Genomic DNA, 12,022 nt, shown 5'->3' on the forward strand with positions numbered 1-12,022 from the left:
GGCACACATGCAAATTAGAATGGCCACTGCAGTGGTTCTAACTAGGAAACAAACTGCAGTCTTGATGCTTTAAGACCGTGGTCACCAACCAGTAGATCGTGAGCTACCAGTAGATCTCAGGGGCTCTAAGAGTAGCTCTTGAGCCCTCTCTGAACTGCGCACTTGTGCAGTACATTTACATTAGATTTCTTCATTTGAGGAGCAGCTACTCACTGAGCAACAACACAGGTGAGTAGCTGCGAGGAATGGTGGGAGCTGGGAGGTCGGGAGGGCTGAAACACCCCAGCCAGCTAACTGTGGCTTTCACAGCTGGAGCTAGGCGCAGCCTCCCTGGGCTGAGTGCAGGACAGCCGGGCTGGAGGGAAGAGAAGCATCTGCCCGGACAGCTTGCCATGGCGCTCAGCCAGGGTGCACCATGCTCCACGTGGGCTGGCGCAGAGGAGAAGCTGCTTGGCCTGCTGGCTGTGGCGTTCAGCCCAGAGGAGGCTGAACTGCGCTCCAGCTGATTGGGCGGCTTCCCCTCTGCGCCTGCCCACGGGGAACTTGGTGGCACCCTGGCTGAGCACCATGGCCAGCTGGCCGGGCAGCCGCTTTTCTGCGCTCCAGCCCGGCTGCCCTGCAGTCAGTCCGGAGGGAGCGCGGGTCGGAGGCTTCCCTCTGTGGCTGGTGTAGGGAACTCCCTGCCCCCAACCTTGTTCCCTCTCCTCTGCCCCAAACTTGTCCGGTGCTCTCCTGGCCCCCTGTTCCCTCTCCCTTGCCCCCCCCCGACCACGCTGCAGAAACCTGCCCCCCCCCCCGCAGAAACTTGTCCCCCGGCACCCTGCTCCCCCTGCAGAAACCTGTTCCTTCTGGCACCCTGTCTCCTACTACAGAAACCTGTCCCCCTGCTCCCCTCTGCAGAAACCTGTCCCCCCCCCAGCACCCTGTCCCCTGCTGCAGAAACCTGTCCTGGCACCGTGCCCCCTCTTCCCTGCCCCCACTGGCACCCTTTTCCCTGCTCCAGAACCCACTAGCACTCCTCCCCAGTACTGTGTCCCCTGCTCCCAAATGACTTTTCACGAGGAGTAACGGTAGTTCGAACTAGGAAGCCTAGTTCGAACTACCTAGTTCGTGCCACGTGTAGCCACGCGGCACGGGGTTCGAACCAGTGGGGTTTTAAAAATGGCGCCTCCCCGCTTATGCAAATGAAGCCCGGGAAATTCAAATCATTTGCAAGTGCGGTATGCCTACATTACCCCGCTAGTTTGAACTAGCGGGGTAGTGTAGACATACCCTTTGTGTTTAACATAGTATTCTATTTAAAAATGAAGCCTGGCCAACAAACCCCCAATTGGGGCCAAGCCCCCATCTGGCCACAACCACTCCTGCATTCCCCCTTCCCCAGACCCTAGATCTGAGCCTATCAAACACTGGAACCTCATGCCCTCAGACCGGTTACTCGATAGGGGAAGGCAGCCGTGCTCAGGATCAAACCCCACTGCAGCTCTGCAATTTAAAAAGTGGTAAGATCCAGGCAGCCTGCCCCCTGGCTCTGACTGCATTTTAAATTGCAGAGCCACAGTGGGGTTTGGCGCCCGACAAGGGATTTCCCTACACCCCCCCTATGGAAGTGTATCCCCCCCCCCCCCCCGAATTTCCCCAACGCCTCCCCAAAGTTTTATGAACTATGGTGCCATACAGTCCACCTTCACCCTCACGGTCTCACCCCTCATTGGTCCTGACATCCCCCCCTTGTAAATTCGAACACCCTCCTCCCCTAATTTCAATTCCTGGGGAGGCTACTGCTCCCGACCTGGCACAAGCAGGGACTGAGCTGAGCTGCCTGCTCGCCCGGCTCCTAAATTTAGTAGGCGCTGGATGGGCAGGCATTCCAGCTCAGTCCCTGCTTGCGCTGGGTTGGAGACCAAAGCTGCGGTTCTGCAACTTAAAAGGCAATAGGAGCCGGGGGGGGGGGGAGGCTGCCTGGCTCCTATTGCCTTTTAAATTGCTGAGCCACAGTGAGATTTGGTCCCAGCGCGAGCTGGGACTGAGCAGGGCTGCCTGCCCAGCCCGTAGCAATCCCCATCCGCTGGGGGTCCCAGCTCTCTGCTGGGACCCCTGCAGACAGGGGTTGCTTCAAGGCAGGCACCTCTGTCCACTGGGGGTCCCAACTTCTTTCTGGGACCCCTCCTGCAGCCGGAGCAACTTCCCCGCTGCTTCCCTAGAGGCAGCGGGATGGGGAGTGGAGACAATGCTGGAGAAACTGGCTTTTAAGCTGGCTCCCCCCCAACACCAGCTCCTGCTTCTCCCCCATGTTGCCTTTGATATAGAGGCATCAAGGTGGAGGCAGGGGGAGAATGCGGATAGTTGATTGGACTACCGGATAAGCTTAAGCTTTTCGGGTAGTCGACTACTCTCTGAGGGGATGTCTACACTGCCACCCTAGTTCGAACTAGGGTGGCTAATGCAGGCATTCAAACTAGCAAATGAAGCCCGGGATTTATTCTTCCTGCAAGGAAGTTTAACGGTAGTTCAAATTAGGAGCTTTAATTCGAACTACCTAGTCCATGCCGCATGTAGCCGCAGGCAGGTAGTTCAAACTACGGGGCATTTAAAAATGGCGGTGCCCGGGAACATGCAAATGAAGCCCGGGATATTTAAATCCCAGGCTTCATTTGCAAGTTTGAATGCCTACATTAGCCACCCTAGTTCTAACTAGGGTGGCAGTGTAGACATACGCTTACATCCCTAAGTCATCCCAGTGTTACTTTTTGCACTGATTGGTACAACACGGCCACTGAGGGGACAGATAGGGCTAGAGAGCTTCTGGCTTTCCTGTTAATCACCTGTTGACAGTTGTAGAGGCGTAACTCTGCACAAATTAATTACAAGGGATCTGTGATCCTATTGTATCCTTTCCACTCCCTCTATGACATCTATAAGAACATAACTGCAGCCTGATTTCTGGGCTGGTGCTTCGGGGGGGGAGTATGTGGGGGCGGTGAGGGGGAGTTCCTCTCCCACTAAAGGCCACGAAGTCAGACTTGGTTTGAACAGATGATGTGTATTGCTGACCAACTTGAATAATTAAAGGGGTTTGAGTGACTGCAGCAGTACAGCGCAAAGAGGGGGAAGGTTTTTTCCCTCTTGAGTCTCAGAAGACATTGAAGTAACATCCAGCTGCTTGCTCCTGAATGTCACCCAGTCAAGGGAGCTGGTAGAGGCAAGAGGAGGGGTCAGGGCTGCTGTGAGGAGACAGAAGAGTCTTATAAACTCGTCTTACAGAATTTCTAATCTGCAGCACAATGTCTCCATTCTTCCCTGGCTCAGACCCTCTTTTTGTCCAGTTTATCTTCCCCAGTGCTGTGCATTCTTTGCATTGTAAGCAGCTGATTTGCCCCTGAAATGCAAAGCCATCAAAGATTAAATTAGGCAAGGCCTCTCCTCCTCCAGTAACAATCCGGGGAGTCACTTCTCCAGGGCTGTAACCCTACCCCCGTGTCCCTTCACATTGCTTGTGGTTCTGGTTGTTTGTGTGTGGGTAGCAGTGCTTTAAGGGGGGGCGGTCTCTCATCTTTGCTCCCTGTAGCCAGGGGAGTTGACAGAATTGCTTGGCCCCTGGGGAATATGTTTGTGTTGAGGGAGGAAGGGAAGCTCCCTGCTCCTTTGGGTGAAAGAGGTTGGGCTGGAGCAGCCAGCCCCTAGCACCACCTGGATGGCACAGCCCTGTCTCCTACCCCAAGCTGGCCTTCAGAGCTGGCTGTAGAATGTAGCACGAGGCTCTGGAGCACTCTGCCCAGCAGTCCAGTGGCAATTCTAAAAGGCCTTCTGGCTGCTCTGTGGTGGTTTCAGCGCAGAGGAAAACAGGGAGAGAAGAGGAATTTTTGCTGTGCTGAGCCTGCTTGTCCCTTGGGGTAGTTTCTCTAGATGTCACTGGGTGCTGATAACCAAAAATGCCTTGCTGGAGTAAGAGGAAATGTTTGTCTACTAATACAATACTAGGGATTGAAACATGCCAGTGCTAGTCATCACATATTGTCTGGATCCTCTTTCCTCCTTACGCGGGGCACCTTGTTTTCAGCTACGGTTGCCAGATGGTTTAACAGAAAATACCAAACAGCCCTCCCCCTCACCCACCCCCCAAAAAGACCTTGGGGAACAATTCTGTTGAGGGAAAAAAGGGGGGGGGGAGACCAAAGTTGTTAAGAAAAAAAAAGACCCCCAGAACTGAATTATGGAGAAAAGAAAAAAAAATTTTTTTAAAAGGAGGCTGCCCCTTTAAGATGGCCGCCATCTTGGGCACTATTTTTAAACCCCCAAAGCGCCACCTGGTAAGCACAGGGAAGCTGGGGGAGCTGGCAGGGGCTGGGGGCTGTTGGGGGGGGGGTGCAGGAGCGGGTTCGCAAGCCACAGTTTGGGGGGCAAGAGCCGCGGGTTGGCCACGGCTGGTGCAGAGGGAGGCATTACGTGGCCAGCTCCCAGGTCTCTGCTGGTCACGTGGACCAGAACAGCATGCGCTCTGCTCCCACCCCAGCCCAGCGCCCCCCTAGCGTGGCACCCGGCAAGTGCCCCCTTCTGCCCCTCTTTGCTATGTGCTCCTCACTCCCCCGCCCGACGCTGTAGGAGAAAATTGTCCCCACCCGGCTTCCATCCCAGGGAAACAGGAAATACCTGAGATTTCACATGTCCAGTATTTCCTTTTTTTTTTTTTTTTTTACTGGATGGAGCCTGCAAATACTGGACTGTCTGGATGAATACCGAACACCTGGCAACCCTATTTTCAGCCCAGCATCTAGTTTAGGATGGTCTCGGGCTGCAATAAATCATCGTCACTAAACTATTCCCTTTTATCTCTGGTACAAATTCTGCTAGTTTTATTACAGGCTACTGCTGCGCCTGTCCTCCTATGCACTGTGAAAATGGCCATGCCCCTGGCAGTCATTTTGATTTTGAGGGTGGATGTTTAGCGTAAGCACTTCCCTGGGGTGTGGTAAAAAAGGAGCAAGGATAGAGGCAGAAAGAGAGGAAGGTGCTGGGGAGGGACCTGCCAGACAAATGGAACACTCTTAATTAGGAATCATAGATCTTGTTATGACAACCTCTCCCCCAGTGTGGCCCAGAAAGGGTGCCGCTTCGGGAAATGTTCCATCCTTCACATCAGTCTGGGGGTGGAGGAGCCCCTTTGCCCCCGCTTCCCACTAGGCACCCATGCCCTGGACGAGGCTTGGCATGCTCCCACACCCTCAGGCCAATCAGGGCCTGGGGGTGGGAGAGTGCGGGAAGCTTCCTTCCACCCTGCGGGGAGCACATGGCGCTCTGAAGTGTTGCAGGCTACACACAGAGCTGGAGCAGGGCAAAGGAAGCTTCACGCATCTTCCCCTCCCCCAGGCCCTGATTGGCCTGGGAGCGGGAGAGCACGTAAAGCCTCCTCCGCTCTCTCCCTTTCCCCCTCGCCACGAGCATTGTGCGGAGGCGCTTCAAAGCGCCATGTGCTGCTCTCAGGGCAGGAGAAGGCTTCGGGTGCTCTCCCACCCATAAGCCCTAATTGGCTTGGGGGCGGGGGAGCAGCAGGGCCTCCAGGGGCCAGATGCGCTTGCTTGGTGGGCCAAATCCGGCCTGTGGAGGCCCTTTTGTCCCCCCCGGTCTAGTGGCTAGGGCAAAGGATCGGACGTCAAGATTCCTGGGTCCTACTCCTACCTCTGTCAATGGTTTGTTGTGTGGCCTTTTGGACATCTCTTAGGCCCACATTTTCTGAAGTAGCCTCTGAAGGTGGGAGCTTCCACTTTTTGGTATCTCAATATTACACTGAAGGCCTGATTCTCAGATGCGCTGAGCGCCCACAGCCTCACTGGAGTTACTGAAAATGGAGGCTGCTCAACCAGGCCTGAGGTGCCTCAACTCAGAAACCAAAATCAGAAGCCACATCTTAAGATAGGACTGTGAGCCTCTCTCTGCCTTGCTGTGCCCATGTGTAAAATGGGAAAGACAGTGATAGTCACCCATCATGGTGATAGGCAGTGACAAGCACCAATGATTATTCTTTTATCCTGTTGTCCCACATGAAACCATAGGGATTTCCCACCTGCTTCCTAGAAGGAGCGGTGACCTGAGCTGGAGGGGCAGGAAGAAAACCAGGTTTTCAGTCTGCAACTGCTATGCTAATGACTAGGTGTCTAAAATTAAAGCCCAGCGCCAGATTTTGGTCCTGCAGCAGCACCTTCAGCAGCCTGCACTTCTTTGTTTGATATCTTTTCTCCGCTCTCCTCCAAGAAGGTGCATGGTCTGCAATTCCTGTTGTTCTCCATAGGTAAAGCCAGGCTGCCCAGTTCAGATGCTGCTAGACTTTGCTGCTTTGGAAATGCTGCTTTGTACCGTGCACTATTGTGCTAGGAATTACTGTCATTTACTTTGTCATTTACTGTCTGTTTTGTCGTGGCCAGGAATGCAGCAAAGGGAAGTCCAGCACATCAGCTCCTGACAGCTGGGCCTGCCAGAGACTGCCCTCAGGTTACCTTGTAAATCCCTGCTGCCTTTGATCATAGTGATAAAGAGCCAGTTCCCATTTACATTAAGGGCACTTTACACTGCCAACGTGGTATGAAGGAGTTCCGGTGTTACTAAGAATATGTCCTACTGTATTTGCGGTACCATATCAGGCCATTGGTCGTAGTCTGATACTCTGCCTCCTGCAGTCCAGATCAAACAACTGCTCTGTCTGAGCAGCTATTCTGATTAACTCACTCACTGTGCTGTGACCTCTTTTCTTCCACCCCCATCTGTTTGTCTCCTCCACCTGTTGCTTCTTAAAATAACCTAGATTTAAAGCAGAGACTGTCTTACTATTTGTACAGCATCCAGTACTACAGGATCCTGATCCTTGACTGCTCTCTCTAGGCCAGGGCTGTCAAATTCATTTTACCTTAGGGCCAGTTCCAGTGCTCAAATCCTTCTAGTGGGCCAGCAGGCAACCCCCTCTGGCAGAGCTTTGGGGACGTGTCTCTGTGTATTCTCTCCCTTACTCCCCCACCATACATCTACTGGCCCTGCCTGCTGTCCTTGGTGATTTAAAACCCTCTGGGCTTCCCCTCCCCCCCCCCACCCGTCACCACTGGCAGTGCAGTGGGGCTAGAAGGCTTCTGGTTGCTAGCTCCACACTGCTGCCGTCACATTCCTGTGACCTGGGAAGGTGTGTGCAGAGCTGTCCTGCCCATGAGTATAAGTGGTGAAACTACTAACTCATGTTGTGAAAATGATTAGATATCAGTGATGCCATCTCCCCTGAGTTGATCACAAGCCTCCTGATATCTAGGAGCTCTAGCTCTAGTCACATTCTCAAAATGAAGCCAAATCTGAGAACTTCACTGCCTCATGCACTGCTGTCAGCGGTGATTATTCTGACTTAGATTATGCTTGTTTCTTGGTGCATGGTATTAGTAGAGAATCCGAGCCTTCTTTTTCTTCTTTTCTCTCTTTTTTTAAAAAGGTCTCATGGTTTGTAGAGAAAATCTAAAAAATGTGCTCCAAATTCATCCAAAGACCTCAAACACCAGATGCCAAATAAAAAGATCCCCAAGTGTATTTGTATATGTGATTTCAAGAAGCAGTCCTTTTTTGGGAGGGACAGGAGGGGGCTGATTAATTAATTTTGAACTCTAGGCATTGCCAATGCAGTATATGCAAGTTGATAGTGTGTCCGGGAGCCCAGGCAAAAACAAGGATTGTACAAAGCCTCCCTTCTGCTACCATCTGTGTCCTTGCACTGGGATCCCCTGCCCCTGCCCAGAGTAACTGAAAGTGAAACCCACCCATCCTGCTGGCTGCAGAAGTGTGTCAGCTTGGGTGGCTTACTGACCAGTACAGTTTGCATTGCATCTGAGATGTCCAGCATGGTTTCCCAGGCTGAGCGACACCCTCTGTGGCCAGGACCGTGTGGGCACTCGGGGCCTAGGAGCCATGCGCTGGCAGCCATATGGGCCTGATTGAATACATTTTTCAAAATATATTGCGGGCTGGACTGGGGAAGTGCTTGAGCAACAGATGGCCCAAGGGTCAGGAGTTCGGGACCTTCTGCCCTAGGCATTATTCCTGTTCTGCTATGCATACTGCTGCAATGGATCAGACTGTAGATTGACCTCTGGTATCCCTCGTGGGAAGTGGTTGACCGCTGATGCTTTGAAGGAAGGTAAAGGCCAAGCCGCCAACTTCATCATTAACAATGCACTTAATTGTACAGTGGTATAGCTGGGGGGTGAAGCACTTCCAGTAGTGGTCAGCATCTACCCAGGAGCATGAAATCTGAGTGCCCTTAACTTATATCTAGTTAAAATAGGGCTACTAGTCCTGTAGCCACTTTAAAATCTGTGTTTGACTTCCTGCAGAAGTGCATTGGACCATGACTGACCTGCTTTTTGTCTCCTACAATAACCTGAGCAAGTCTAGTCACTGGCTTGTGAGCTCTCCATACTTACATCCTGCTCTGGTGCTTCAGCTGCCACACTTATGGCCCCTTTGAGATCTATTACCTGTCAAGTAAGTGACTGTGGAGCAATGAAGGAACAGCCTCTGGGTGTTCATCTGCAAGAGACATTTTACAGTGCAGAATGCTTGCAGTACACAGTACAGAGATGTATGTGAGATTTCCTCCCTACAAGGAGAAGGAGAAAACAACATTACCTAGTCGTTAAAGTGGCACCCATTGTCAGAAAAACAGTTCTACTCTAGACTCTGCCACTGACTTGCTGTGGGACTATGGGCAAGTCACTTAAATTAGCTGGGCCTCTGCTTCCTTGTCTGTGAAATGGAAAAATGATACTTACCTGCCTTGAGAAAGAGCATTGATATCTTTGTACCCAACTCTGTGTATAACTGACTGATACCAGCTTTGCTACCTTCACAGCAGATGCTTTGCTATACAGGAAACCCCTGACATGCGACCGCCTGAGTTTCAAACCCCCACACTTACAACCATTTTTCTAAGTGCGGAAGGGGCAGAAAACCCCGACTTGCGTCCTTGGCCCACCTTTACAACAGTGCACAGCACCTATCGTAAATGAGGGTTCGAGTTACAACACTCCCGATTTGCGTCGCTTTCCCAGGAACCAATCACATCACAAGTCCGGGGCCGCCTGTTTTCCCAAGTCTCCAATAGTGAGATCCTTCCAAGGATTTGAATGGTCACCAATGGAAATTTATTTCCCTGGATTGTCTTCATTGTTCCTCTCTGCAATTCTGTGCAGTTTAGTTAGCACAGTGTTTCCCAATTTTATTTGGCCGAGGAACCCTTTTCAGCTTTTCAGAATTTCAAGGAACCCCTAAGTTTGTCAAGCAAAAAAAAAGGGGGGGGAGGGTTACCACCAATTCATGAAAATCCCCACAAATGCATGAAAATCACATTCCTTCCACAAGAGCCCCACTGCCCTTCCTTGAGGCATCATCTGCTTTGTGCCCCTCCTCTCCATCACTTGCTATCCCCAGCCCTTATACACTCTCACTAGGTTGAGATAGGAGGTGTGGGGTGGGAATGAGGGATTTGGGTGTGGGAAGGGGTGAGAAGTACAAGCTCTGGGAGGGAATTTGGATTTAGGAAAAGGGGATGCTGGCTCGGGGAGGGGGCTCCAGGCTCGGGAGTGTTGGGCTCAGGTGGAAGGTTGGGGTGCTGAGCAAGCCATGGGCTTGTAGATGTGAGGGTGCAGGAGTTTGGGCTGGATATGTGAGGGACTCAGGGCAAGGAGGCTGTGAGTATGACGGGCTCAGGACACAGATTTGCCATGTGTGGATGGTACAGGAGTGTTGCAGCAGAAGACTGAGGATGGGGGGGATGCAGGAGTTTGGAGATGTAAGAGGCCCAGGACAGGGGGTTCCAGTATATGATAGGCTCAGATTTGGGGTCAGGTGGTGCAGGAGTCTTATGATGCTGCAGTGATATGGGGGTTTGGCCCCAATTGGGGGCTTGTTGGTCAGGCTTCATTTTTAAATAAAATATTATGTCAAACTCAAAAAGTTTTAGCATTGTCTCTATTTATAAGAGGGGTGAGGAACCTGTTTTGAGTCAAGGGTCACTGACCCACAGAAAAGTCTGTTGGGGCCACACAAGTGAGATGCAAAAAAAAATCCAACAACCCTCCAAAGACCCCCAAGCCTCACTAATGTGGTCCCAAATGTGCTGGTGGGAGCAGGGTACAGAGTTCTCATGTTTGAAATCAGGGCTTCTTGTGCAAGAACTATGATGCTCCTGCTCAGGAATAAGCCCTTTTGTGCAACTGTTCTTGCGCAAGAGGCCAGTGTAGACAGGCAACATGAATTTCTTGCGTAAGAAAGCCCTATGGTTAAAATGGCCATCGGCACTTCCTCAGGCAAGAGAGCATCCACACTGCCATAGATGCTCTTGTGCAAAAGCACAGCTGGCACATGGCAGTGTGGACGTGTTCTTGCACAAGAACTCTTGTGCAAGATGTTCTTGCGCAAGAAACCGCCAGCGTAGACATAGCCTAAGAGTTTCCTCACATGAGCAAAATGAATTTTGTGTTGTGCACCAGTACTGAGTTCATGTGGCTTGTTTGGATGTGCCACTGTGGCACCCAAGTTATTAATAAATATTTTTAAACCTTTACCTTTTCTCTCTGCTGCCATGTCTCCTCCCCTGGTGCCTGCTGCCTCCCAACTCCTCACCCGTCCTGACTCCTGTCCTGAGTCCTGCCCTTCTCACAGCCCTCAGCCCTCCTGCAACCTGCCCCCCTCCACCAGCCCTTCTCTTCTCCCTGTGCCCACTCCTCCAGTAGCCCCACTCTGATCATGTGAGCTACCCCGCCTCATCCCATCTTCTAACACCTCCCTCTACAAACCTGCCCCACATCTCTCCTCTGGTGGTGATCCCTCCCCTGCAGGTGTCTGCCCTTCTGCTTCAGCACCAGAATCCCCTGGCACTTGCACCTTCTCTTACTCCTGCACCCTCCTGGTGCCTCCTCCTTCCCTCACTGCCTCTACCTCCTTTGCCCTTTTTTCCTGATGCCCACCCCCTCACCACCCTCTGCCCCCATTCCCCTCATGCCCCTGTGCCCTCACACGACTTGCTCCATCCCGGCCTCCCTCATGCCCATCCCTTCTTTCAAGCCTTCTCCCAGCACCTCCCCGTCCCCTCTCTAGCCCCCAATGCCCTTACCCTCTCCCCTCCCAGCATCATCCTGTCCCCCCTCCCACTGACACCTCCCCTTCTGCCTTTTTCCTCATTGTCTGCACTTTGCCCCCTGGCATTTGTCTCTCCTCTACCCTGTCCCTTTGGTGCCTTCCTCTCCCCTCCCCCTCCGCACAAGCCCCTTCCTCTCCCAGCCCTTCCCCTACCTTCTGCCTTCCACTTTGTGGGGCGGGAGTCTGCACTCCGTCCCCGGACTCCGAACCCGCAACTTAGCCATACTGCGCAACACAGCACCCAGCAGTTTTAAAATCCTGGGCCGTGACGTTACGTCACGCCCGGGCATCTCCCCGCCTGCCAGTTTGAGCATGCCATGCAGGGCAGCAGCAGCCAGCAAGGAGAAGCTCAGTGAAGGTTGCGCACGGCGGGGACAGGCACGGGGACAGGGGAGAGATGCTCTGGGACCGGGGTGGGAGGACACGTGGGGGGGCTGGGGCCCGCGCCAGTTCCAAATATTGATGGAGCATGGGCACCACGAGCCCGTACAACTGGCTAGCCGGCTCTCTCTCTTTCAGAGGGGGCGGGGGAGTGCCAGCTCCTCGCGGAACCCCTAGTTTTGCTTCGCGGAGCACCAATTGGGAAACACTGAGGGTATGTCTACACTAGAAAGTTAGTTCGAACTAACGGACGTTAGTTCGAACTAACTTTCCTATGCGCTACACTAGCGCTCCGCTAGTTCGAATTTGAATCGAACTAGCGGAGCGCTTAGTTCGAACTAGGTAAACCTCATTTTACGAGGACTAACGCCTAGTTCGAACTAGCTAGTTCGAACTAAGGGCTGTGTAGCCCTTTAGTTCGAACTAGTGGGAGGCTAGCCCTCCCCAGGTTTCCCTGGTGGCCACTCTGGCCAACACC

General features: G+C 52.7%; 1 protein-coding gene across 1 annotated transcript in view; it reads left to right on the forward strand.

The window, feature by feature from the left end:
- The window catches only part of B4GALNT3 (beta-1,4-N-acetyl-galactosaminyltransferase 3), a 108,293-nt gene that overhangs the window by 63,824 nt on the left and 32,447 nt on the right, over positions 1 to 12,022 (forward strand). The window lies entirely within an intron of this gene.

This window comes from Pelodiscus sinensis, chromosome 1 (genome assembly GCF_052426305.1).
Source record: "Pelodiscus sinensis isolate ZL-2025 chromosome 1, ASM5242630v1, whole genome shotgun sequence".
NCBI lineage: Eukaryota > Metazoa > Chordata > Testudines > Trionychidae > Pelodiscus > Pelodiscus sinensis.